Source organism: Oncorhynchus mykiss, unplaced genomic scaffold, assembly GCF_013265735.2.
Source record: "Oncorhynchus mykiss isolate Arlee unplaced genomic scaffold, USDA_OmykA_1.1 un_scaffold_234, whole genome shotgun sequence".
Classification (NCBI taxonomy): Eukaryota; Metazoa; Chordata; class Actinopteri; order Salmoniformes; family Salmonidae; genus Oncorhynchus; species Oncorhynchus mykiss.
In genome coordinates, this window is record NW_023493700.1 from 241,123 (window position 1) to 265,042 (window position 23,920).

Consider the following 23,920-nt stretch of genomic DNA (forward strand, 5'->3'; position numbering starts at 1 on the left):
TATCCACAGCTTCGTTTGTGGGCCTCAATGGTGTGTGCTACGCTGCTCCTCTGAAAGTAAGTGATTTCTTGCTTTTTCATCTGACATTTTGACATCAGTGTCACAGGAAAGTTGCTTGTCATTGTTACATGACAGTAGGTTGTCGTAAGACAAGGCTGCATGAAGTGTGAACTGGAGCTTTCTTGGATCCACAACAAAAATTGTTTTTGGGGATTGCGGGAATCGATCCCACTAACTATAGCATGCTAAGCAAACACAATACCAATTGATCAAATTCCCCAGCTGTTTGGAATTGCCACAAGGAGCAATTAAGAGTGTCCAGTCTTGTCAGGCTATGCTGTTGGTGGACTTGTTAGTTTGTGCTCCAGCACTTACAGAGGCTCGGTGCATCTCAACAATTGTGCTCTGTAGCCAGCGGCCGGTTAGCTCAGTTGGTTAGAGTGTGTGATACGCTGCTCCTCTGAAAGTAAGTAATGTCTTTCTTTTTCATCTGACATTGTGACATCAGTGTTACATGAGAGTTTCTTGTCATTGTTACATGACAGTTTCTTGTCATTGTTTACATGACAGTAGGTTGTCGTAAGACAAGGCTGCATGAAGTGTGAACTGGAGTTTTCTTGGATCCATGAAAGAATTTGCTTTTGGAGAATGCAGGCATCGATCCCACTACCTCACGCATGCAAAGCATTTGAGCTAATTCCCCAGCCGTTTGGAATTTCCGCAAGAAGCAACCTAGAGGGTCCAGTCTTGTCAGGCTATGCTGTTGGTGGACTTGTTTGTTTACGTGCCAGCACTTGCAGAGGCTCGGTGCATTTCCACAATTGAGCAAAATAGCAAATGGCCGGTTAGCTCAGTTGGTTGGAGTGTGGTGCTAATAACGCCAAGGTCATGGGTTCGATCCCCGTACTGGCTATGATGTACATTTTGAGTGTCAAAATTGTGAGTCACATGCATGTGAATTGTCAAGGGTGCCACAGAATTAAAATTAGTGAAATGCCGAAATAGCTCAGTTGGGAGAGCGTTAGACTGAAGATCTAAAGGTCCCTGATTCGATCCCTTGTTTCGGCATTTGTATTTGTTCTATCTTCATACTCTGGCTTCAAGGAAACTATCCACAGCTTTGTTTGTGGGCCTCAATGGTGTGTGCTACGCTGCTCCTCTGAAAGTAAGTGATTTCTTGCTTTTTCATCTGACATTTTGACATCAGTGTTACAGGAAAGTTGCTTGTCATTGTTACATGACAGTAGGTTGTCGTAAGACAAGGCTGCATGAAGTGTGAACTGGAGCTTTCTTGGATCCACAACAAAAATTGTTTTTGGGGATTGCGGGAATCGATCCCACTAACTATAGCATGCTAAGCAAACACAATACCAATTGATCAAATTCCCCAGCTGTTTGGAATTGCCACAAGGAGCAACCAAGAGTGTCCAGTCTTGTCAGGCTATGCTGTTGGTGGACTTGTTAGTTTGTGCTCCAGCACTTACAGAGGCTCGGTGCATCTCAACAATTGTGCTCTGTAGCCAGCGGCCGGTTAGCTCAGTTGGTTAGAGTGTGTGATACGCTGCTCCTCTGAAAGTAAGTAATGTCTTTCTTTTTCATCTGACATTGTGACATCAGTGTTACATGAGAGTTTCTTGTCATTGTTACATGACAGTTTCTTGTCATTGTTTACATGACAGTAGGTTGTCGTAAGACAAGGCTGCATGAAGTGTGAACTGGAGTTTTCTTGGATCCATGAAAGAATTTGCTTTTGGAGAATGCAGGCATCGATCCCACTACCTCACGCATGCAAAGCATTTGAGCTAATTCCCCAGACGTTTGGAATTTCCGCAAGAAGCAACCTAGAGGGTCCAGTCTCGTCAGGCTATGCTGTTGGTGGACTTGTTTGTTTACGTGCCAGCACTTGCAGAGGCTCGGTGCATTGCCACAATTGAGCAAAATGGCAAATGGCTAGTTAGCTCAGTTGGTTAGAGTGTGGTGCTAATAACGCCAAGGTCATGGGTTTGATCCCCGTACTGGCTATGATGTACATTTTGAGTGTCAAAATTGTGAGTCACATGCATGTGAATTGTCAAGGGTGCCACAGAATTAAAATTAGTGAATTGCCGAAATAGCTCAGTTGGGAGAGCGTTAGACTGAAGATCTAAAGGTCCCTGGTTCGATCCCGGGTTTCGGCATTTGTATTTGTTCTTTCTTCATGCTCTGGCTTCAAGGAAACTATCCACAGCTTTGTTTGTGGGCCTCAATGGTGTGTGCTACTCTGCTCCTCTGAAAGTAAGTAATTTCTTGCTTTTTCATCTGACATTTTGACATCAGTGTTACAGGAAAGTTTCTTGTCATTGTTTACATGACAGTAGGTTGTCGTAAGACAAGGCTGCATGAAGTGTGAACTGGAGTTTTCTTGGATCCATGAAAGAATTTGCTTTTGGAGAATGCAGGCATCGATCCCACTACCTCACGCATGCAAAGCATTTGAGCTAATTCCCCAGCCGTTTGGAATTTCCGCAAGAAGCAACCTAGAGGGTCCAGTCTTGTCAGGCTATGCTGTTGGTGGACTTGTTTGTTTACGTGCCAGCACTTGCAGAGGCTCGGTGCATTTCAACAATTGAGCAAAATAGCAAATGGCCGGTTAGCTCAGTTGGTTGGAGTGTGGTGCTAATAACGCCAAGGTCATGGGTTAGATCCCCGTACAGGCTATGATGTACATTTTGAGTGTCAAAATTGTGAGTCACATGCATGTGAATTGTCAAGGGTGCCACAGAATTAAAATTAGTGAAATGCCGAAATAGCTCAGTTGGGAGAGCGTTAGACTGAAGATCTAAAGGTCCCTGATTCGATCCCTGGTTTCGGCATTTGTATTTGTTCTATCTTCATACTCTGGCTTCAAGGAAACTATCCACAGCTTCGTTTGTGGGCCTCAATGGTGTGTGCTACGCTGCTCCTCTGAAAGTAAGTGATTTCTTGCTTTTTCATCTGACATTTTGACATCAGTGTCACAGGAAAGTTGCTTGTCATTGTTACATGACAGTAGGTTGTCGTAAGACAAGGCTGCATGAAGTGTGAACTGGAGCTTTCTTGGATCCACAACAAAAATTGTTTTTGGGGATTGCGGGAATCGATCCCACTAACTATAGCATGGTAAGCAAACACAATACCAATTGATCAAATTCCCCAGCTGTTTGGAATTGCCACAAGGAGCAACCAAGAGTGTCCAGTCTTGTCAGGCTATGCTGTTGGTGGACTTGTTAGTTTGTGCTCCAGCACTTACAGAGGCTCGGTGCATCTCAACAATTGTGCTCTGTAGCCAGCGGCCGGTTAGCTCAGTTGGTTAGAGTGTGTGATACGCTGCTCCTCTGAAAGTAAGTAATGTCTTTCTTTTTCATCTGACATTGTGACATCAGTGTTACATGAGAGTTTCTTGTCATTGTTACATGACAGTTTCTTGTCATTGTTTACATGACAGTAGGTTGTCGTAAGACAAGGCTGCATGAAGTGTGAACTGGAGTTTTCTTGGATCCATGAAAGAATTTGCTTTTGGAGAATGCAGGCATCGATCCCACTACCTCACGCATGCAAAGCATTTGAGCTAATTCCCCAGCCGTTTGGAATTTCCGCAAGAAGCAACCTAGAGGGTCCAGTCTTGTCAGGCTATGCTGTTGGTGGACTTGTTTGTTTACGTGCCAGCACTTGCAGAGGCTCGGTGCATTTCCACAATTGAGCAAAATAGCAAATGGCCGGTTAGCTCAGTTGGTTGGAGTGTGGTGCTAATAACGCCAAGGTCATGGGTTCGATCCCCGTACTGGCTATGATGTACATTTTGAGTGTCAAAATTGTGAGTCACATGCATGTGAATTGTCAAGGGTGCCACAGAATTAAAATTAGTGAAATGCCGAAATAGCTCAGTTGGGAGAGCGTTAGACTGAAGATCTAAAGGTCCCTGATTCGATCCCTTGTTTCGGCATTTGTATTTGTTCTATCTTCATACTCTGGCTTCAAGGAAACTATCCACAGCTTTGTTTGTGGGCCTCAATGGTGTGTGCTACGCTGCTCCTCTGAAAGTAAGTGATTTCTTGCTTTTTCATCTGACATTTTGACATCAGTGTTACAGGAAAGTTGCTTGTCATTGTTACATGACAGTAGGTTGTCGTAAGACAAGGCTGCATGAAGTGTGAACTGGAGCTTTCTTGGATCCACAACAAAAATTGTTTTTGGGGATTGCGGGAATCGATCCCACTAACTATAGCATGCTAAGCAAACACAATACCAATTGATCAAATTCCCCAGCTGTTTGGAATTGCCACAAGGAGCAACCAAGAGTGTCCAGTCTTGTCAGGCTATGCTGTTGGTGGACTTGTTAGTTTGTGCTCCAGCACTTACAGAGGCTCGGTGCATCTCAACAATTGTGCTCTGTAGCCAGCGGCCGGTTAGCTCAGTTGGTTAGAGTGTGTGATACGCTGCTCCTCTGAAAGTAAGTAATGTCTTTCTTTTTCATCTGACATTGTGACATCAGTGTTACATGAGAGTTTCTTGTCATTGTTACATGACAGTTTCTTGTCATTGTTTACATGACAGTAGGTTGTCGTAAGACAAGGCTGCATGAAGTGTGAACTGGAGTTTTCTTGGATCCATGAAAGAATTTGCTTTTGGAGAATGCAGGCATCGATCCCACTACCTCACGCATGCAAAGCATTTGAGCTAATTCCCCAGACGTTTGGAATTTCCGCAAGAAGCAACCTAGAGGGTCCAGTCTCGTCAGGCTATGCTGTTGGTGGACTTGTTTGTTTACGTGCCAGCACTTGCAGAGGCTCGGTGCATTGCCACAATTGAGCAAAATGGCAAATGGCTGGTTAGCTCAGTTGGTTAGAGTGTGGTGCTAATAACGCCAAGGTCATGGGTTCGATCCCCGTACTGGCTATGATGTACATTTTGAGTGTCAAAATTGTGAGTCACATGCATGTCAAGGGTGCCACAGAATTAAAATTAGTGAATTGCCGAAATAGCTCAGTTGGGAGAGCGTTAGACTGAAGATCTAAAGGTCCCTGGTTCGATCCCGGGTTTCGGCATTTGTATTTGTTCTTTCTTCATGCTCTGGCTTCAAGGAAACTATCCACAGCTTTGTTTGTGGGCCTCAATGGTGTGTGCTACTCTGCTCCTCTGAAAGTAAGTAATTTCTTGCTTTTTCATCTGACATTTTGACATCAGTGTTACAGGAAAGTTTCTTGTCATTGTTTACATGACAGTAGGTTGTCGTACGACAAGGCTGCATGAAGTGTGAACTGGAGTTTTCTTGGATCCATGAAAGAATTTGCTTTTGGAGAATGCAGGCATCGATCCCACTACCTCACGCATGCAAAGCATTTGAGCTAATTCCCCAGCCGTTTGGAATTTCCGCAAGAAGCAACCTAGAGGGTCCAGTCTTGTCAGGCTATGCTGTTGGTGGACTTGTTTGTTTACGTGCCAGCACTTGCAGAGGCTCGGTGCATTTCAACAATTGAGCAAAATAGCAAATGGCCGGTTAGCTCAGTTGGTTAGAGTGTGGTGCTAATAGCGCCAAGGTCATGGGTTCGATCCCCGTACTGGCTATGATGTACATTTTGAGTGTCAAATTTGTGAGTCACATGCATGTGAATTGTCAAGGGTGCCACAGAATTCAAATTAGCGAATTGCCGAAATAGCTCAGTTGGGAGAGCGTTAGACTGAAGATCTAAAGGTCCCTGGTTCGATCCCTGGTTTCGGCATTTGTATTTGTTCTATCTTCATGCTCTGGCTTCAAGGAAACTATCCACAGCTTTGTTTGTGGGCCTCAATGGTGTGTGCTACGCTGCTCCTCTGAAAGTAAGTGATTTCTTGCTTTTTCATTTGACATTTTGACATCAGTGTTACAGGAAAGTTGCTTGTCATTGTTACATGACAGTAGGTTGTCGTAAGACAAGGCTGCATGAAGTGTGAACTGGAGCTTTCTTGGATTCACAACAAAAATTGTTTTTGGGGATTGCGGTAATCGATCCCACTAACTATAGCATGCTAAGCAAACACAATACCAATTGATCAAATTCCCCAGCTGTTTGGAATTGCCACAAGGAGCAACCAAGAGTGTCCAGTCTTGTCAGGCTATGCTGTTGGTGGACTTGTTAGTTTGTGCTCCAGCACTTACAGAGGCTCGGTGCATCTCAACAATTGTGCTCTGTAGCCAGCGGCCGGTTAGCTCAGTTGGTTAGAGTGTGTGATACGCTGCTCCTCTGAAAGTAAGTAATGTCTTTCTTTTTCATCTGACATTGTGACATCAGTGTTACATGAGAGTTTCTTGTCATTGTTACATGACAGTTTCTTGTCATTGTTTACATGACAGTAGGTTGTCGTAAGACAAGGCTGCATGAAGTGTGAACTGGAGTTTTCTTGGATCCATGAAAGAATTTGCTTTTGGAGAATGCAGGCATCGATCCCACTACCTCACGCATGCAAAGCATTTGAGCTAATTCCCCAGACGTTTGGAATTTCCGCAAGAAGCAACCTAGAGAGTCCAGTCTCGTCAGGCTATGCTGTTGGTGGACTTGTTTGTTTACGTGCCAGCACTTGCAGAGGCTCGGTGCATTGCCACAATTGAGCAAAATGGCAAATGGCTAGTTAGCTCAGTTGGTTAGAGTGTGGTGCTAATAACGCCAAGGTCACGGGTTCGATCCCCGTACTGGCTATGATGTACATTTTGAGTGTCAAAATTGTGAGTCACATGCATGTGAATTGTCAAGGGTGCCACAGAATTAAAATTAGTGAATTGCCGAAATAGCTCAGTTGGGAGAGCGTTAGACTGAAGATCTAAAGGTCCCTGGTTCGATCCCGGGTTTTGGCATTTGTATTTGTTCTTTCTTCATGCTCTGGCTTCAAGGAAACTATCCACAGCTTTGTTTGTGGGCCTCAATGGTGTGTGCTACTCTGCTCCTCTGAAAGTAAGTAATTTCTTGCTTTTTCATCTGACATTTTGACATCAGTGTTACAGGAAAGTTTCTTGTCATTGTTTACATGACAGTAGGTTGTCGTAAGACAAGGCTGCATGAAGTGTGAACTGGAGTTTTCTTGGATCCATGAAAGAATTTGCTTTTGGAGAATGCAGGCATCGATCCCACTACCTCACGCATGCAAAGCATTTGAGCTAATTCCCCAGCCGTTTGGAATTTCCGCAAGAAGCAACCTAGAGGGTCCAGTCTTGTCAGGCTATGCTGTTGGTGGACTTGTTTGTTTACGTGCCAGCACTTGCAGAGGCTCGGTGCATTGCCACAATTGAGCAAAATGGCAAATGGCTAGTTAGCTCAGTTGGTTAGAGTGTGGTGCTATTAACGCCAAGGTCATGGGTTCGATCCCCGTACTGGCTATGATGTACATTTTGAGTGTCAAATTTGTGAGTCACATGCATGTGAATTGTCAAGGGTGCCACAGAATTAAAATTAGTGAATTGCCGAAATAGCTCAGTTGGGAGAGCGTTAGACTGAAGATCTAAAGGTCCCTTGTTCGATCCCGGGTTTCGGCATTTGTATTTGTTCTTTCTTCATGCTCTGGCTTCAAGGAAACTATCCACAGCTTTGTTTGTGGGCCTCAATGGTGTTTGCTACTCTGCTCCTCTGAAAGTAAGTAATTTCTTGCTTTTTCATCTGACATTTTGACATCAGTGTTACAGGAAAGTTTCTTGTCATTGTTTACATGACAGTAGGTTGTCGTAAGACAAGGCTGCATGAAGTGTGAACTGGAGTTTTCTTGGATCCATGAAAGAATTTGCTTTTGGAGAATGCAGGCATCGATCCCACTACCTCACGCATGCAAAGCATTTGAGCTAATTCCCCAGCCGTTTGGAATTTCCGCAAGAAGCAACCTAGAGGGTCCAGTCTTGTCAGGCTATGCTGTTGGTGGACTTGTTTGTTTACGTGCCAGCACTTGCAGAGGCTCGGTGCATTTCAACAATTGAGCAAAATAGCAAATGGCCGGTTAGCTCAGTTGGTTAGAGTGTGGTGCTAATAACGCCACGGTCATGGGTTCGATCCCTGTACTGGCTATGATGTACATTTTGAGTGTCAAAATTGTGAGTCACATGCATGTGAATTGTCAAGGGTGCCACAGAATTAAAATTAGTGAATTGCCGAAATAGCTCAGTTGGGAGAGCGTTAGACTGAAGATCTAAAGGTTCGATCCCTGGTTTCGGCATTTGTATTTGTTCTATCTTCATGCTCTGGCTTCAAGGAAACTATCCACAGCTTTGTTTGTGGGCCTCAATGGTGTGTGCTACGCTGCTCCTCTAAAAGTAAGTAATTTCTTGCTTTTTCATCTGACATTTTGACATCAGTGTTACAGGAAAGTTGCTTGTCATTGTTACATGACAGTAGGTTGTCGTAAGACAAGGCTGCATGAAGTGTGAACTGGAGCTTTCTTGGATCCACAACAAAAATTGTTTTTGGGGATTGCGGGAATCGATCCCACTAACTATAGCATGCTAAGCAAACACAATACCAATTGATCAAATTCCCCAGCTGTTTGGAATTGCCACAAGGAGCAACCAAGAGTGTCCAGTCTTGTCAGGCTATGCTGTTGGTGGACTTGTTAGTTTGTGCTCCAGCACTTGCAGAGGCTCGGTGCATCTCAACAATTGTGCTCTGTAGCCAGCGGCCGGTTAGCTCAGTTGGTTAGAGTGTTTGATACGCTGCTCCTCTGAAAGTAAGTAATGTCTTTCTTTTTCATCTGACATTGTGACATCAGTGTTACATGAGAGTTTCTTGTCATTGTTACATGACAGTTTCTTGTCATTGTTTACATGACAGTAGGTTGTCGTAAGACAAGGCTGCATGAAGTGTGAACTGGAGTTTTCTTGGATCCATGAAAGAATTTGCTTTTGGAGAATGCAGGCATCGATCCCACTACCTCACGCATGCAAAGCATTTGAGCTAATTCCCCAGCCGTTTGGAATTTCCGCAAGAAGCAACCTAGAGGGTCCAGTCTCATCAGGCTATGCTGTTGGTGGACTTGTTTGTTTACGTGCCAGCACTTGCAGAGGCTCGGTGCATTGCCACAATTGAGCAAAATAGCAAATGGCTGGTTAGCTCATTTGGTTAGAGTGTGGTGCTAATAACGCCAAGGTCATGGGTTCGATCCCCGTACTGGCTATGATGTACATTTTGAGTGTCAAAATTGTGAGTCACATGCATGTGAATTGTCAAGGGTGCCACAGAATTAAAATTAGTGAATTGCCGAAATAGCTCAGTTGGGAGAGCGTTAGACTGAAGATCTAAAGGTCCCTGGTTCGATCCCGGGTTTCGGCATTTGTATTTGTTCTTACTTCATGCTCTGGCTTCAAGGAAACTATCCACAGCTTTGTTTGTGGGCCTCAATGGTGTGTGCTACGCTGCTCCTCTGAAAGTAAGTAATTTCTTGCTTTTTCATCTGACATTTTGACATCAGTGTTACAGGAAAGTTTCTTGTCATTGTTTACATGACAGTAGGTTGTCGTAAGACAAGGCTGCATGAAGTGTGAACTGGAGTTTTCTTGGATCCATGAAAGAATTTGCTTTTGGAGAATGCAGGCATCGATCCCACTACCTCACGCATGCAAAGCATTTGAGCTAATTCCCCAGCCGTTTGGAATTTCCGCAAGAAGCAACCTAGAGGGTCCAGTCTTGTCAGGCTATGCTGTTGGTGGACTTGTTTGTTTACGTGCCAGCACTTGCAGAGGCTCGGTGCATTTCAACAATTGAGCAAAATAGCAAATGGCCGGTTAGCTGAGTTGGTTAGAGTGTGGTGCTAATAAAGCCAAGGTCATGGGTTCGATCCCCATATTGGCTATGATGTACATTTTGAGTGTCAAAATTGTGAGTCACATGCATGTGAATTGTCAAGGGTGCCACAGAATTAAAATTAGTGAATTGCCGAAATAGCTCAGTTGGGAGAGCGTTAGACTGAAGATCTAAAGGTCCCTGTTTCGGCATTTGTATTTGTTCTTTCTTCATGCTCTGGCTTCAAGGAAACTATCCACAGCTTTGTTTGTGGGCCTCAATGGTGTGTGCTACGCTGCTCCTCTGAAAGTAAGTAATTTCTTGCTTTTTCATCTGACATTTTGACATCAGTGTTACAGGAAAGTTGCTTGTCATTGTTACATGACAGTAGGTTGTCGTAAGACAAGGCTGCATGAAGTGTGAAGTGGGGCTTTCTTGGATCCACAAAAAAAAATGTTTTTGGGGATTGCGGGAATCGATCCCACTACCTATAGCATGCTAAGCAAACACAATACCAATTGATCAAATTCCCCAGCTGTTTGTAATTGCCACAAGGAGCAACCAAGAGTGTCCAGTCTTGTCAGGCTATGCTGTTGGTGGACTTGTTAGTTTGTGCTCCAGCACTTGCAGAGGCTCGGTGCATCTCAACAATTGTGCTCTGTAGCCAGCGGCCGGTTAGCTCAGTTGGTTAGAGTGTGTGATACGCTGCTCCTCTGAAAGTAAGTAATGTCTTTCTTTTTCATCTGACATTGTGACATCAGTGTTACATGAGAGTTTCTTGTCATTGTTACATGACAGTTTCTTGTCATTGTTTACATGACAGTAGGTTGTCGTAAGACAAGGCTGCATGAAGTGTGAACTGGAGTTTTCTTGGATCCATGAAAGAATTTGCTTTTGGAGAATGCAGGCATCGATCCCACTACCTCACGCATGCAAAGCATTTGAGCTAATTCCCCAGACGTTTGGAATTTCCGCAAGAAGCAACCTAGAGGGTCCAGTCTCGTCAGGCTATGCTGTTGTTGGACTTGTTTGTTTACGTGCCAGCACTTGCAGAGGCTCGGTGCATTGCCACAATTGAGCAAAATAGCAAATGGCTGGTTAGCTCAGTTGGTTAGAGTGTGGTGCTAATAATGCCATGGTCATGGGTTCGATCCCCGTACTGGTTATGATGTACATTTTGAGTGTCAAAATTGTGAGTCACATGCATGTGAATTGTCAAGGGTGCCACAGAATTAAATTTAGTGAATTGCCGAAATAGCTCAGTTGGGAGAGCGTTAGACTGAAGATTATAAGGTCCCTGGTTCGATCCCGGATTTCGGCATTTGTATTTGTTCTTTCTTCATGCTCTGGCTTCAAGGAAACTATCCACAGCTTTGTTTGTGGGCCTCAATGGTGTGTGCTACGCTGCTCCTCTGAAAGTAAGTAATTTCTTGCTTTTTCATCTGACATTTTGACATCAGTGTTACAGGAAAGTTTCTTGTCATTGTTTACATGACAGTAGGTTGTCGTAAGACAAGGCTGCATGAAGTGTGAACTGTAGTTTTCTTGGATCCATTAAAGAATTTGCTTTTGGAGAATGCAGGCATCGATCCCACTACCTCACGCATGCAAAGCATTTGAGCTAATTCCCCAGCCGTTTGGAATTTCCGCAAGAAGCAACCTAGAAGGTCCAGTCTTGTCAGGCTATGCTGTTGGTGGACTTGTTTGTTTACGTGCCAGCACTTGCAGAGGCTCGGTGCATTTCAACAATTGAGCAAAATAGCAAATGGCCGGTTAGCTGAGTTGGTTAGAGTGTGGTGCTAATAACGCCAAGGTCATGGGTTCGATCCCCATATTGGCTATGATGTACATTTTGAGTGTCAAAATTGTGAGTCACATGCATGTGAATTGTCAAGGGTGCCACAGAATTAAAATTAGTGAATTGCCGAAATAGCTCAGTTGGGAGAGCGTTAGACTGAAGATCTAAAGGTCCCTGTTTCTGCATTTGTATTTGTTCTTTCTTCATGCTCTGGCTTCAAGGAAACTATCCACAGCTTTGTTTGTGGGCCTCAATGGTGTGTGCTACGCTGCTCCTCTGAAAGTAAGTAATTTCTTGCTTTTTCATCTGACATTTTGACATCAGTGTTACAGGAAAGTTGCTTGTCATTGTTACATGACAGTAGGTTGTCGAAAGACAAGGCTGCATGAAGTGTGAACTGGAGCTTTCTTGGATCCACAAAAAAAAATGTTTTTGGGAAATGCGGGAATCGATCCCACTAACTATAGCATGCTAAGCAAACACAATACCAATTGATCAAATTCCCCAGCTGTTTTGAATTGCCACAAGGAGCAACCAAGAGTGTCCAGTCTTGTCAGGCTATGCTGTTGGTGGACTTGTTAGTTTGTGCTCCAGCACTTGCAGAGGCTCGGTGCATCTCAACAATTGTGCTCTGTAGCCAGCGGCCGGTTAGCTCAGTTGGTTAGAGTGTGTGATACGCTGCTCCTCTGAAAGTAAGTAATGTCTTTCTTTTTCATCTGACATTGTGACATCAGTGTTACATGAGAGTTTCTTGTCATTGTTACATGACAGTTTCTTGTCATTGTTTACATGACAGTAGGTTGTCGTAAGACAAGGCTGCATGAAGTGTGAACTGGAGTTTTCTTGGATCCATGAAAGAATTTGCTTTTGGAGAATGCAGGCATCGATCCCACTACCTCACGCATGCAAAGCATTTGAGCTAATTCCCCAGCCGTTTGGAATTTCCGCAAGAAGCAACCTAGAGGGTCCAGTCTCGTCAGGCTATGCTGTTGGTGGACTTGTTTGTTTACGTGCCAGCACTTGCAGAGGCTCGGTGCATTGCCACAATTGAGCAAAATAGCAAATGGCTGGTTAGCTCAGTTGGTTAGAGTGTGGTGCTAATAACGCCAAGGTCATGGGTTCGATCCCCGTACTGGCTATGATGTACATTTTGAGTGTCAAAATTGTGAGTCACATGCATGTGAATTGTCAAGGGTACTTTAAAAATCGTAACCGTGTAGATAAGGTGAAAGAAAAAATGCTTAGAAATAGGATGTTACGTGAACTTGAAAAGGCCGATGCTGATCCAGACTATGATGTTGAGAACTATTTGAAAATCCATGCAGAGCTAGGGTTTTATGAAAAAAAGAAATGTTTAGTTGCTATTGTTAGGAGTAAGGCACAGTATGCCTTGGAGGGAGAGAAATCTACTTCCTTTTTTCTGAGTCTTGAAAAACGAAAGCAATTTAAGAGTTATATTTTAGAATTGGAAAATGAAAAAGGTGTAAAGGTAAATGATTTTGTTGATATCGTAGATTCAGTTGAATCCTTTTACAGAAATCTTTATAAAAAGAATGATGTGGACAAAGTGTGTGTTGCAAAAGTGTTGGAGAAAATCAGTGCCAAAGTATCTCAGGCAGATAGAAGGATGTGTGATGAAGAGATTTCAATTATAGAAATCAAGGAAGCAATTGAGAACACTCAAGGAAATAAAAGTCCAGGTTTGGATGGTTTAACAAATTAATTCTATAAAGATTTTGTGGATACTTTGGCACCCATTTTATTGAAGGTTTTTCAGTATATGGAAGAGAATAAGGAAATCCCTGAGTCTATGTCAATTGGTATGTTAACCATCTTATTTAAAAATAGAGGCAGTAGGTTAAAGTTAGAAAATTATAGGCCTATTAGTCTTCTAAATTCAGATTATAAAATACTGACTCAAGTTTTAGCTAATAGGATGAAAAAGGTGATTGGACGTATTATTACATCAACACAAGCCTACTGAATACCTGGAAGAGATGTTGCAGATGTAATTTGTACAATTAGAGATGTTGTTAAGCAAATGAAAAATGAAGGTGGTATAGTTTTAAGTTTAGATTTTAAGAAAGCTTTTGATAAAGTGGAACATAGTTTTCTGCTACAGACTTTGGAGAGGTTTGGTTTTGGGCCAAAATTTGTATCTTGGATTAACTTGTTGTATAGTGGAGCAAAAAGTTGTGTTAAATGTAACGGAGTGTTAACAGATACTTTCCCTATAGAGAGGTAAGTAAGGCAGGGTTGTCCTTTGTCAGCTCTATTGTACAGTGTTTCTACGGAACCTTTAGCTGTTTTAATACTTGGAGACAAAGAGGTGAGGGGTGTTGGAATCCCAGGTGGTGGTGTCAGTGTTATACATCAGTACACTGATGACACTACTTTTACTGTGAAGGATGTAGGTAGCATTGAAAGCATTATGAAAATCATAGATATCTACTGTAAGGCATCGGGGGCTGAAGTTAATATAGAGAAGACGGAAATTATGTTTTTGGGGGATATCAATGCAAATAAGTGTGAGATTCCATTTAAGGTAGCTAAGGATTTTATGAAGGTGCTCGGAGTAAATATTGGTGTAAAGGAGAAAGAGGCAAGGGATATAACTTGGACGGGGATCCTCAATAAAATCAAGCTAACTTTGAATTTCTGGAAAAATAGAAAATTAAAGTTAAAAGGTAAAGTAATTGTAGTAAATGCTTTGGTATCATCTAAACTTGTGTATATTTTGGGAGTTCTAGACATGCCAGAGTGGGTTATAAATGAATTGAATAATGTGGTGTCTAATTTTATATGGGATGGTAAAGGTGTTAGAATTGCGCAGAAAACATTGATAGCGGACTATGATGATGGAGGTTTAAAACTTTTGACATTAAAAGAAAAGCTATTAGGATAAAAACAGTAAAGAAATATTTATATGACAGTTTAGATTATGGCTGGAAACATTTTTTCAAAGTCTATTTAGATGAGAGTGGTGGATGTGAAGATAATGGTTTGTTGATGGGTCTTAAAAGGAAAATGTGTGAAAAGGTACCAGATTTTTATAAAGAAGTGCTAAATGCATGGGCAGAGTTGTTGCCTAATGTGTATTATGAGTGTGGGCATATTGACCTAATTATGAATCATCCTGTTTTTCTAAATGAGAAAATTAAGTACGAAGAAAAGGTGTTATATAGTGAAGTATTCATGAGTGCAGGTCTTAGACAGATAAAAGATTACACATATGAGGTAATTCCAGGTTTTTTTCCTGAAGAAGCTATTTTTGACACCATCCATGAATGGGATGTAGAGGTGGGTAGGGGAACAGTGAAGAATATGTACGAGAAGATAAAAGAAAGTATACCAAACACATGGGTGGATTTAATAAATAGTGAAGTTGTTAGAGAAGATTTATTTGTCTTTCCTAATTTATTTATTGGTAACAGTAAGGAGAAGGCTCAATTATCTAGTATCCCGGTGAAACAATTCTATAAAATAATGGTAGAGAAAAATGTGAAAAGGCCAGCTGCGGAGAAAGTTTGGAAAGGAATTTTTCCAACTTTGGACGTAAAAAAGACATGGAAAACTTTAAATGTAAAATATAATAGAATGGAATGTGAAAGTAACGATTTTAAAATAAGGCATAATCGTATATATACAAAGGTGGTGTTACATCAAATCAATAGGGAAATAAAAAGAGAATGTGATCTATGTGGTGAGTTACCGGAAAATGTAATACATTTGTTTGTGGAATGTTAAAAGTTAAAATGTTTATTTTGTAAGGTAAAGGGAATGATACATAGAAACTGGAAGGGTGATATTTGTAAAAAATATGTGTGGAATGAATTGGTGTTATTTGGCGTGGCTGGTAAATGTGAGGGTGTTAATGTTGTTTTGTTAAATGTTGCTTTGAGTTTTGTGAGGTATGCTATTTTTTGTTTAAGAATTGTATAGTATTGTTTAAGAAGCATATAGATACGTTTCATTGTTATGGAAGGGAATGTTTTGATAAAGCTTTTGTGGAGGGGAGTGGGTTGATTTCAAGGCTGGATGGTGGAAGAATTACTTCCACCATCTTATAAATTGTGTACAGACTCCACAAGAAGGTTTTAGTTTGATTCATCAATACGCAGATGATACCACTATAACAGTTAGAGATGAGGGAAGTGTAAAAAGGGTGATGGAGTGTTTTAAAGTATATGGACAAGCATCAGGTGCAAAGGTTAACATGGAGAAGTCAGTTGTAATGTATATTGGGAAGATTAATGAGGGGAATTTTACTTTTAAGGTGGTAAAAGATTATTTTAAGGTGTTAGGAGTGTTTTTAGGGGTGAACGAAATAGAAGCTAGGGATTTGACATGGAGTGGTGTGATAAATAAAGTTAGGAAGGTAGTAAATATATGGAGGGGGAGGTCTTTGAAGTTAAAAGGGAAAGTCATTGTGATAAATTCCTTGTTGATGTCAATTTTTATTTATGTAATGAATGTTTTGGATATGCCAGAATGGGTTTTATCTGAAATGAATAAGATTTTAGTTGATTTTTTATGGGACGGGAAGGGGGTGAAAATTGCTTTTAAAACTTTGATTGCAGGTTATGAGGAGGGGGGTTTGAAGTTGGTAGATTTAAGTGTAAGGAAAACTGCAATTAGAGTCAAAATGGTACGGAAATATTTATTTGGTGAATTGGATTATGGGTGGAAAAGGTTTTTTAAAGATTATTTGCAAGAGGTAGGGAGGGTGGGGGACAATGGTTTATTGATGAGTATGAAGAAAGAAATGTTAGGAAATATACCGTTGTTTTATAGAGAAGTGTTTGAGGCTTGGGGGCAATTTTTACCAAATATTTATTATGAATGTACCATTTTAGAAGATATTTTATGTCAACCGATATTTTTAAATCCAAAGATAAAGTGTAATAATATGACGTTGTTTTGTAAATATTTTATGAGGGCTGGGATGAGGCAGATAGGTGACATTGTACTGTATATGAGGTAATTCCTGGGTTCCTTCCGTTGCAGGCAATATATGATAATGTGGTTGAAATAGATGAAGAGATTAGTAAAACTACTGTGGAGAATATGTACAAGAAAATATTAGGATGTATTCCTGGGGAGTGGGTGATTTTAATAAATACAGAGGTGGCTAAAAGATCTAGAGGGTTTACCGGTTTTATATTATGAAAGTAATGGGGAGAAACATGATTTATCAGGTTTAAAAGTTAAAATGGTTTATAGTAAATGTATTTTAAAAGAGATAAAAGTTCCTGCGTCGGAAAAAGTGTGGTCTAGGGTGTTTGCAAATATGGATGTGAAATCAATATGGAAGAATGTAAATGTAAAATATAATTCTATAGAGTGTGAAGACAATGATTTTAAATTTAAACATAATAGGATTTTTACAAATGTGGTTTTGCATCAAATAAATAGGGATATTAAAAGAGAATGTGATATTTGTGGTACAGGGGTGGAACATTTTATGCACTTTTTTGTTGAATGTAGCAGGTTAAAAGATTTTCATGAGTTTTTAAAAGGGCTTTTAGTAAAACATTGGGGGGAGGAGATTTTTAATGGGGTGGAATGGAAGAGATTCTTTATTTTTGGTATTAATGGGAAAAGTAAAGTTTTGAATTTTAATTTGGTTAATTATGTTTTAAGTCATGCTAGATATGCTGTAAGACAAAGAAGGAATATGGGTCATTATGAAGGGAAATGTGTGAGTGTGGAAGGTCTTTTTAGGAGGACTTTAGAAAATGATACAGAGATAATATATAAATACGGTGGAGGAAATTTTGAAAAACTGTTTGTGTGGGGGAGTACTTTTATTGAAATAATGTCAAATGGGAAACTTGCATTTAATTATTAATTGGAATTAGTGAATGACTGTGTTTTAAATTGGTTTTCTTCTATTACTCTTCTGATGTTATTAAAAGGGTGAATTGTTCATCCTCAATTATTACTGACTGAATGTTGCAAATATTGTGCGATTTTTCATAATAAAAAAAAATAAAAAAAAGTACGCCTTATCTCGTCCGATCTCGGAAGCTAAGCAGGGTCAGGCCTGGTTAGTACTTCGATGGGAGACCGCCTGGGAATACCAGGTGCTGTAAGCTTTTTGTCACTGCCTTGTGGAATTTCAACTCTTTGTCCGTTTTTTCCCACAAGGCTGAAATATGTGCCCTCGCTTTGAAATAAGTAAGCAAGGTTTGTTTGTATTTCATCCAACAATCTGTGCTACAAATTATGGCTACAGTATATGCAATTTCTTCCACTTTTTGAGATTACCTTTCGCTTACGGCCACACCGGCCTGAGCACGCCTGATCTCGTCCGATCTCGGAAGCTAAGCAGGGTCGGGCCTGGTTATTATTTGGATGGGAGACTTCCTGGGAATACCAGGTGCTGTAAGCTTTTTGTCACTGCCTTGTGGAATTTCAACTCTTTGTCCGTTTTTTCCCACAAGGCTGAAATATGTGCCCTCGCTTTGAAATAAGTAAGCAAGGTTAGTTTGTATTTCATCCAACAATCTGTGCTACAAATTATGGCTACAGTATATGCAATTTCTTCCACTTTCTTGGAGTTTTCTTGGATCCTGTGTACCGACAGCATGCTAAGCAAACATAATACCAATTGATCAAATGCCCCAGCTGTTTGGAATTGCCACAAGGAGCAACCAAGAGTGTCCATTCTTGTCAGGCTATGATGTTGGTGGACTTGTTAGTTTGTGGTCCAGCACTTGCAGAGGCTCGGTGCATCTCAACAATTGTGCTTTGTAGCCAGCGGCCGGTTAGCTCAGTTGGTTAGAGTGTGTGATACGCTGCTCTCTGAAAATAAGTAATGTCTTTCTTTTTCATCTGACATTGTGACATCAGTGTTACATGAGAGTTTCTTGCTTTTGGAGAATGCAGGCATCGATCCCACTACCTCATGCATGCAAAGCATTTGAGCTAATTCCCCAGCCGTTTGGAATTTCCGCAAGAAGCAACCTAGAGGGTCCAGTCTTGTCAGGCTATGCTGTTGGTGGACTTGTTTGTTTATGTGCCAGCACTTGCAGAGGCTCGGTGCATTTCAACAATTGAGCAAATTAGCAAATGGCCGGTTAGCTCAGTTGGTTAGAGTGTGGTGCTAATAACGCCAAGGTCATGGGTTCGATCCCCGTACTGGCTATGATGTACATTTTGAGTGTCAAAATTGTGAGTCACATGCATGTGAATTGTCAAGGGTGCCACAGAATTAAAATTAGTGAAATGCCGAAATAGCTCAGTTGGCAGAGCGTTAGACTGAAGATCTTAAGGTCCCTGGTTCGATCCCTGGTTTCGGCATTTGTATTTGTTCTATCTTCATGCTCTGGCTTCAAGGAAACTATCCACAGCTTTGTTTGTGGGCCTCAATGGTGTGTGCTACGCTGCTCCTCTGAAAGTAAGTGATTTCTTGCTTTTTCATCTGACATTTTGACATCAGTGTTACAGGAAAGTTGCTTGTCATTGTTACATGACAGTAGGTTGTCGTAAGACAAGGCTGCATGAAGTGTGAACTGGAGCTTTCTTGGATCCACAACAAAAAATGTTTTTGGGGATTGCGGGAATCGATCCCACTAACTATAGCATGCTAAGCAAACACAATACCAATTGATCAAATTCCCCAGCTGTTTGGAACTGCCACAAGGAGCAACCAAGAGTGTCCAGTCTTGTCAGGCTATGCTGTTGGTGGACTTGTTAGTTTGTGCTCCAGCACTTGCAGAGGCTCGGTGCATCTCAACAATTGTGCTCTGTAGCCAGCGGCCGGTTAGCTCAGTTGGTTAGAGTGTGTGATACGCTGCTCCTCTGAAAGTAAGTAATGTCTTTCTTTTTCATCTGACATTGTGACATCAGTGTTACATGAGAGTTTCTTGTCATTGTTACATGACAGTTTCTTGTCATTGTTTACATGACAGTAGGTTGTCATAAGACAAGGCTGCATGAAGTGTGAACTGGAGTTTTCTTGGATCTATGAAAGAATTTGCTTTTGGAGAATGCAGGCATCGATCCCACTACCTCACGCATGCAAAGCATTTGAGCTAATTCCCCAGCCGTTTGGAATTTCCGCAAGAAGCAACCTAGAGGGTCCAGTCTCGTCAGGCTATGCTGTTGGTGGACTTGTTTGTTTACGTGCCAGCACTTGCAGAGGCTCGGTGCATTGCCACAATTGAGGAAAATAGCAAATGGCTGGTTAGCTCAGTTGGTTAGAGTGTGGTGCTAATAACGCCAAGGTCATGGGTTCGATCCCCGTACTGGCTATGATGTACATTTTGAGTGTCAAAATTGTGAGTCACATGCATGTGAATTGTCAAGGGTGCCACAGAATTAAAATTAGTGAATTGCCGAAATAGCTCAGTTGGGAGAGCGTTAGACTAAAGGTCCCTGTTTCGGCATTTGTATTTGTTCTTTCTTCATGCTCTGGCTTCAAGGAAACTATCCACAGCTTTGTTTGTGGGCCTCAATGGTGTGTGCTACGCTGCTCCTCTGAAAGTAAGTAATTTCTTGCTTTTTCATCTGACATTTTGACATCAGTGTTACAGGAAAGTTGCTTGTCATTGTTACATGACAGTAGGTTGTCGTAAGACAAGGCTGCATGAAGTGTGAAGTGGGGCTTTCTTGGATCCACAAAAAAAAATGTTTTTGGGGATTGCGGGAATCGATCCCATGCATGCTAAGCAAACACAATACCAATTGATCAAATTCCCCAGCTGTTTGGAATTGCCACAAGGAGCAACCAAGAGTGTCCAGTCTGTTCAGGCTATGCTGTTGGTGGACTTGTTAGTTTGTGCTCCAGCACTTGCAGAGGCTCGGTGCATCTCAACAATTGTGCTCTGTAGCCAGCGGCCGGTTAGCTCAGTTGGTTAGAGTGTGTGATACGCTGCTCCTCTGAAAGTAAGTAATGTCTTTCTTTTTCATCTGACATTGTGACATCAGTGTTACATGAGAGTTTCTTGTCATTGTTACATGACAGTTTCTTGTCATTGTTTACATGACAGTAGGTTGTCATAAGACAAGGCTGCATGAAGTGTGAACTGGAGTTTTCTTGAATCCATGAAAGAATTTGCTTTTGGAGAATGCAGGCATCGATCCCACTACCTCATGCATGCAAAGCATTTTAGCTAATTCCCCAGACGTTTGGAATTTCCGCAAGAAGCAACCTAGAGGGTCCAGTCTTGTCAGGCTATGCTGTTGGTGGACTTGTTTGTTTATGTGCCAGCACTTGCAGAGGCTCGGTGCATTTCAACAATTGAGCAAAATAGCAAATGGCCGGTTAGCTCAGTTGGTTAGAGTGTGGTGCTAATAACGCCAAGGTCATGGGTTCGATCCCCGTACTGGCTATGATGTACATTTTGAGTGTCAAAATTGTGAGTCACATGCATGTGAATTGTCAAGGGTGCCACAGAATTAAAATTAATGAAATGCCGAAATAGCTCAGTTGGGAGAGCGTTAGACTGAAGATCTAAAGGTCCCTGGTTCGATCCCTGGTTTCGGCATTTGTATTTGTTATATCTTCATGCTCTGGCTTCAAGGAAACTATCCACAGCTTTGTTTGTGGGCCTCAATGGTGTGTGCTACGCTGCTCCTCTGAAAGTAAGTGATTTCTTGCTTTTTCATCTGACATTTTGACATCAGTGTTACAGGAAAGTAGCTTGTCATTGTTACATGACAGTAGGTTGTCGTAAGACAAGGCTGCATGAAGTGTGAACTGGAGCTTTCTTGGATCCACAACAAAAAATGTTTTTGGGGATTGCGGGAATCGATCCCACTAACTATAGCATGCTAAGCAAACACAATACCAATTGATGAAATTCCCCAGCTGTTTGGAACTGCCACAAGGAGCAACCAAGAGTGTCCAGTCTTGTCAGGCTATGCTGTTGGTGGACTTGTTAGTTTGTGCTCCAGCACTTGCAGAGGCTCGGTGCATCTCAACAATTGTGCTCTGTAGCCAGCGGCCGGTTAGCTCAGTTGGTTAGAGTGTGTGATACGCTGCTCCTCTGAAAGTAAGTAATGTCTTTCTTTTTCATCTGACATTGTGACATCAGTGTTACATGAGAGTTTCTTGTCATTGTTACATGACAGTTTCTTGTCATTGTTTACATGACAGTAGGTTGTCATAAGACAAGGCTGCATGAAGTGTGAACTGGAGTTTTCTTGGATCCATGAAAGAATTTGCTTTTGGAGAATGCAGGCATCGATCCCACTACCTCACGCATGCAAAGCATTTGAGCTAATTCCCCAGACGTTTGGAATTTCCGCAAGAAGCAACCTAGAGGGTCCAGTCTCGTCAGGCTATGCTGTTGGTGGACTTGTTTGTTTACGTGCCAGCACTTGCAGAGGCTCGGTGCATTGCCACAATTGAGCAAAATAGCAAATGGCTGGTTAGCTCAGTTGGTTAGAGTGTGGTGCTAATAACGCCAAGGTCATGGGTTCGATCCCTGTACTGGCTATGATGTACATTTTCAGTGTCAAAATTGTGAGTCACATGCATGTGAATTGTCAAGGGTGCCACAGAATTAAAATTAGTGAAATGCCGAAATAGCTCAGTTGGGAGAGTGTTAGACTGAAGATCTAAAGGTCCCTGGTTCGATCCCTGGTTTCGGCATTTGTATTTGTTCTATCTTCATGCTCTGGCTTCAAGGAAACTATCCACAGCTTTGTTTGTGGGCCTCAATGGTGTGTGCTACGCTGCTCCTCTGAAAGTAAGTGATTTCTTGCTTTTTCATCTGACATTTTGACATCAGTGTTACAGGAAAGTTGCTTGTCATTGTTACATGACAGTAGGTTGTCGTAAGACAAGGCTGCATGAAGTGTGAACTGGAGCTTTCTTGGATCCACAACAAAAATTGTTTTTGGGGATTGCGGGAATCGATCCCACTAACTATAGCATGCTAAGCAAACACAATACCAATTGATCAAATTCCCCAGCTGTTTGGAATTGCCACAAGGAGCAACCAAGAGTGTCCAGTCTTGTCAGGCTATGCTGTTGGTGGACTTGTTAGTTTGTGCTCCAGCACTTACAGAGGCTCGGTGCATCTCAACAATTGTGCTCTGTAGCCAGCGGCCGGTTAGCTCAGTTGGTTAGAGTGTGTGATACGCTGCTCCTCTGAAAGTAAGTAATGTCTTTCTTTTTCATCTGACATTGTGACATCAGTGTTACATGAGAGTTTCTTGTCATTGTTACAGGAAAGTTTCTTGTCATTGTTTACATGACAGTAGGTTGTCGTAAGACAAGGCTGCATGAAGTGTGAACTGGAGTTTTCTTGGATCCATGAAAGAATTTGCTTTTGGAGAATGCAGGCATCGATCCCACTACCTCACGCATGCAAAGCATTTGAGCTAATTCCCCAGCCGTTTGGAATTTCCGCAAGAAGCAACCTAGAGGGTCCAGTCTTGTCAGGCTATGCTGTTGGTGGACTTGTTTGTTTACGTGCCAGCACTTGCAGAGGCTCGGTGCATTTCAACAATTGAGCAAAATAGCAAATGGCCGGTTAGCTCAGTTGGTTAGAGTGTGGTGCTAATAACGCCAAGGTCATGGGTTCGATCCCCGTACTGGCTATGATGTACATTTTGAGTGTCAAAATTGTGAGTCACATGCATGTGAATTGTCAAGGGTGCCACAGAATTAAAATTAGTGAAATGCCGAAATAGCTCAGTTGGGAGAGCGTTAGACTGAAGATCTAAAGGTCCCTGGTTCGATCCCTGGTTTCGGCATTTGTATTTGTTCTATCTTCATGCTCTGGCTTCAAGGAAACTATTCACAGCTTTGTTTGTGGGCCTCAATGGTGTGTGCTACGCTGCTCCTCTGAAAGTAAGTGATTACTTGCTTTTTCATCTGACATTTTGACATCAGTGTTACAGGAAAGTTGCTTGTCATTGTTACATGACAGTAGGTTGTCGTAAGACAAGGCTGCATGAAGTGTGAACTGGAGCTTTCTTGGATCCACAACAAAAATTGTTTTTGGGGATTGCGGGAATAGATCCCACTAACTATAGCATGCTAAGCAAACACAATACCAATTGATCAAATTCCCCAGCTGTTTGGAATTGCCACAAGGAGCAACCAAGAGTGTCCAGTCTTGTCAGGCTATGCTGTTGGTGGACTTGTTAGTTTGTGCTCCAGCACTTACAGAGGCTCGGTGCATCTCAACAATTGTGCTCTGTAGCCAGCGGCCGGTTAGCTCAGTTGGTTAGAGTGTGTGATACGCTGCTCCTCTGAAAGTAAGTAATGTCTTTCTTTTTCATCTGACATTGTGACATCAGTGTTACATAAGAGTTTCTTGTCATTGTTACATGACAGTTTCTTGTCATTGTTTACATGACAGTAGGTTGTCGTAAGACAAGGCTGCATGAAGTGTGAACTGGAGTTTTCTTG

General features: G+C 41.9%; 20 non-coding genes and 1 pseudogene across 20 annotated transcripts; all 21 read left to right on the forward strand.

Annotated features, from left to right (window-relative positions):
• Window positions 1–1,948: 1,948 nt before the first annotated feature.
• On the forward strand, window positions 1,949–2,022 carry trnai-aau. Its single transcript has one exon. It is a non-coding gene; the product is annotated as a tRNA-Ile (tRNA).
• Window positions 2,023–2,104: 82 nt separating this feature from the next.
• Window positions 2,105–2,177, forward strand: trnaf-gaa. The gene has a single exon. It is a non-coding gene; the product is annotated as a tRNA-Phe (tRNA).
• A 2,664-nt stretch (window positions 2,178–4,841) lies between these two features.
• On the forward strand, window positions 4,842–4,915 carry trnai-aau. The gene has a single exon. It is a non-coding gene; the product is annotated as a tRNA-Ile (tRNA).
• Window positions 4,916–4,990: 75 nt separating this feature from the next.
• Window positions 4,991–5,063, forward strand: trnaf-gaa. The gene has a single exon. It is a non-coding gene; the product is annotated as a tRNA-Phe (tRNA).
• A 446-nt stretch (window positions 5,064–5,509) lies between these two features.
• On the forward strand, window positions 5,510–5,583 carry trnai-aau. The gene has a single exon. It is a non-coding gene; the product is annotated as a tRNA-Ile (tRNA).
• An 82-nt stretch (window positions 5,584–5,665) lies between these two features.
• trnaf-gaa lies at window positions 5,666–5,738 on the forward strand. Its single transcript has one exon. It is a non-coding gene; the product is annotated as a tRNA-Phe (tRNA).
• Window positions 5,739–6,618: 880 nt separating this feature from the next.
• Window positions 6,619–6,692, forward strand: trnai-aau. The gene has a single exon. It is a non-coding gene; the product is annotated as a tRNA-Ile (tRNA).
• An 82-nt stretch (window positions 6,693–6,774) lies between these two features.
• On the forward strand, window positions 6,775–6,847 carry trnaf-gaa. The gene has a single exon. It is a non-coding gene; the product is annotated as a tRNA-Phe (tRNA).
• A 446-nt stretch (window positions 6,848–7,293) lies between these two features.
• On the forward strand, window positions 7,294–7,367 carry trnan-auu. The gene has a single exon. It is a non-coding gene; the product is annotated as a tRNA-Asn (tRNA).
• Window positions 7,368–7,449: 82 nt separating this feature from the next.
• trnaf-gaa lies at window positions 7,450–7,522 on the forward strand. The gene has a single exon. It is a non-coding gene; the product is annotated as a tRNA-Phe (tRNA).
• A 1,704-nt stretch (window positions 7,523–9,226) lies between these two features.
• On the forward strand, window positions 9,227–9,299 carry trnaf-gaa. Its single transcript has one exon. It is a non-coding gene; the product is annotated as a tRNA-Phe (tRNA).
• Window positions 9,300–12,612: 3,313 nt separating this feature from the next.
• On the forward strand, window positions 12,613–12,686 carry trnai-aau. Its single transcript has one exon. It is a non-coding gene; the product is annotated as a tRNA-Ile (tRNA).
• Window positions 12,687–17,822: 5,136 nt separating this feature from the next.
• Window positions 17,823–17,941, forward strand: LOC118948253 (annotated as a pseudogene).
• A 682-nt stretch (window positions 17,942–18,623) lies between these two features.
• Window positions 18,624–18,697, forward strand: trnai-aau. Its single transcript has one exon. It is a non-coding gene; the product is annotated as a tRNA-Ile (tRNA).
• Window positions 18,698–19,732: 1,035 nt separating this feature from the next.
• trnai-aau lies at window positions 19,733–19,806 on the forward strand. Its single transcript has one exon. It is a non-coding gene; the product is annotated as a tRNA-Ile (tRNA).
• A 1,006-nt stretch (window positions 19,807–20,812) lies between these two features.
• Window positions 20,813–20,886, forward strand: trnai-aau. Its single transcript has one exon. It is a non-coding gene; the product is annotated as a tRNA-Ile (tRNA).
• Window positions 20,887–20,968: 82 nt separating this feature from the next.
• Window positions 20,969–21,041, forward strand: trnaf-gaa. Its single transcript has one exon. It is a non-coding gene; the product is annotated as a tRNA-Phe (tRNA).
• Window positions 21,042–21,921: 880 nt separating this feature from the next.
• trnai-aau lies at window positions 21,922–21,995 on the forward strand. Its single transcript has one exon. It is a non-coding gene; the product is annotated as a tRNA-Ile (tRNA).
• An 82-nt stretch (window positions 21,996–22,077) lies between these two features.
• On the forward strand, window positions 22,078–22,150 carry trnaf-gaa. The gene has a single exon. It is a non-coding gene; the product is annotated as a tRNA-Phe (tRNA).
• Window positions 22,151–23,030: 880 nt separating this feature from the next.
• Window positions 23,031–23,104, forward strand: trnai-aau. The gene has a single exon. It is a non-coding gene; the product is annotated as a tRNA-Ile (tRNA).
• An 82-nt stretch (window positions 23,105–23,186) lies between these two features.
• trnaf-gaa lies at window positions 23,187–23,259 on the forward strand. Its single transcript has one exon. It is a non-coding gene; the product is annotated as a tRNA-Phe (tRNA).
• The last annotated feature ends 661 nt before the right edge of the window (window positions 23,260–23,920 follow it).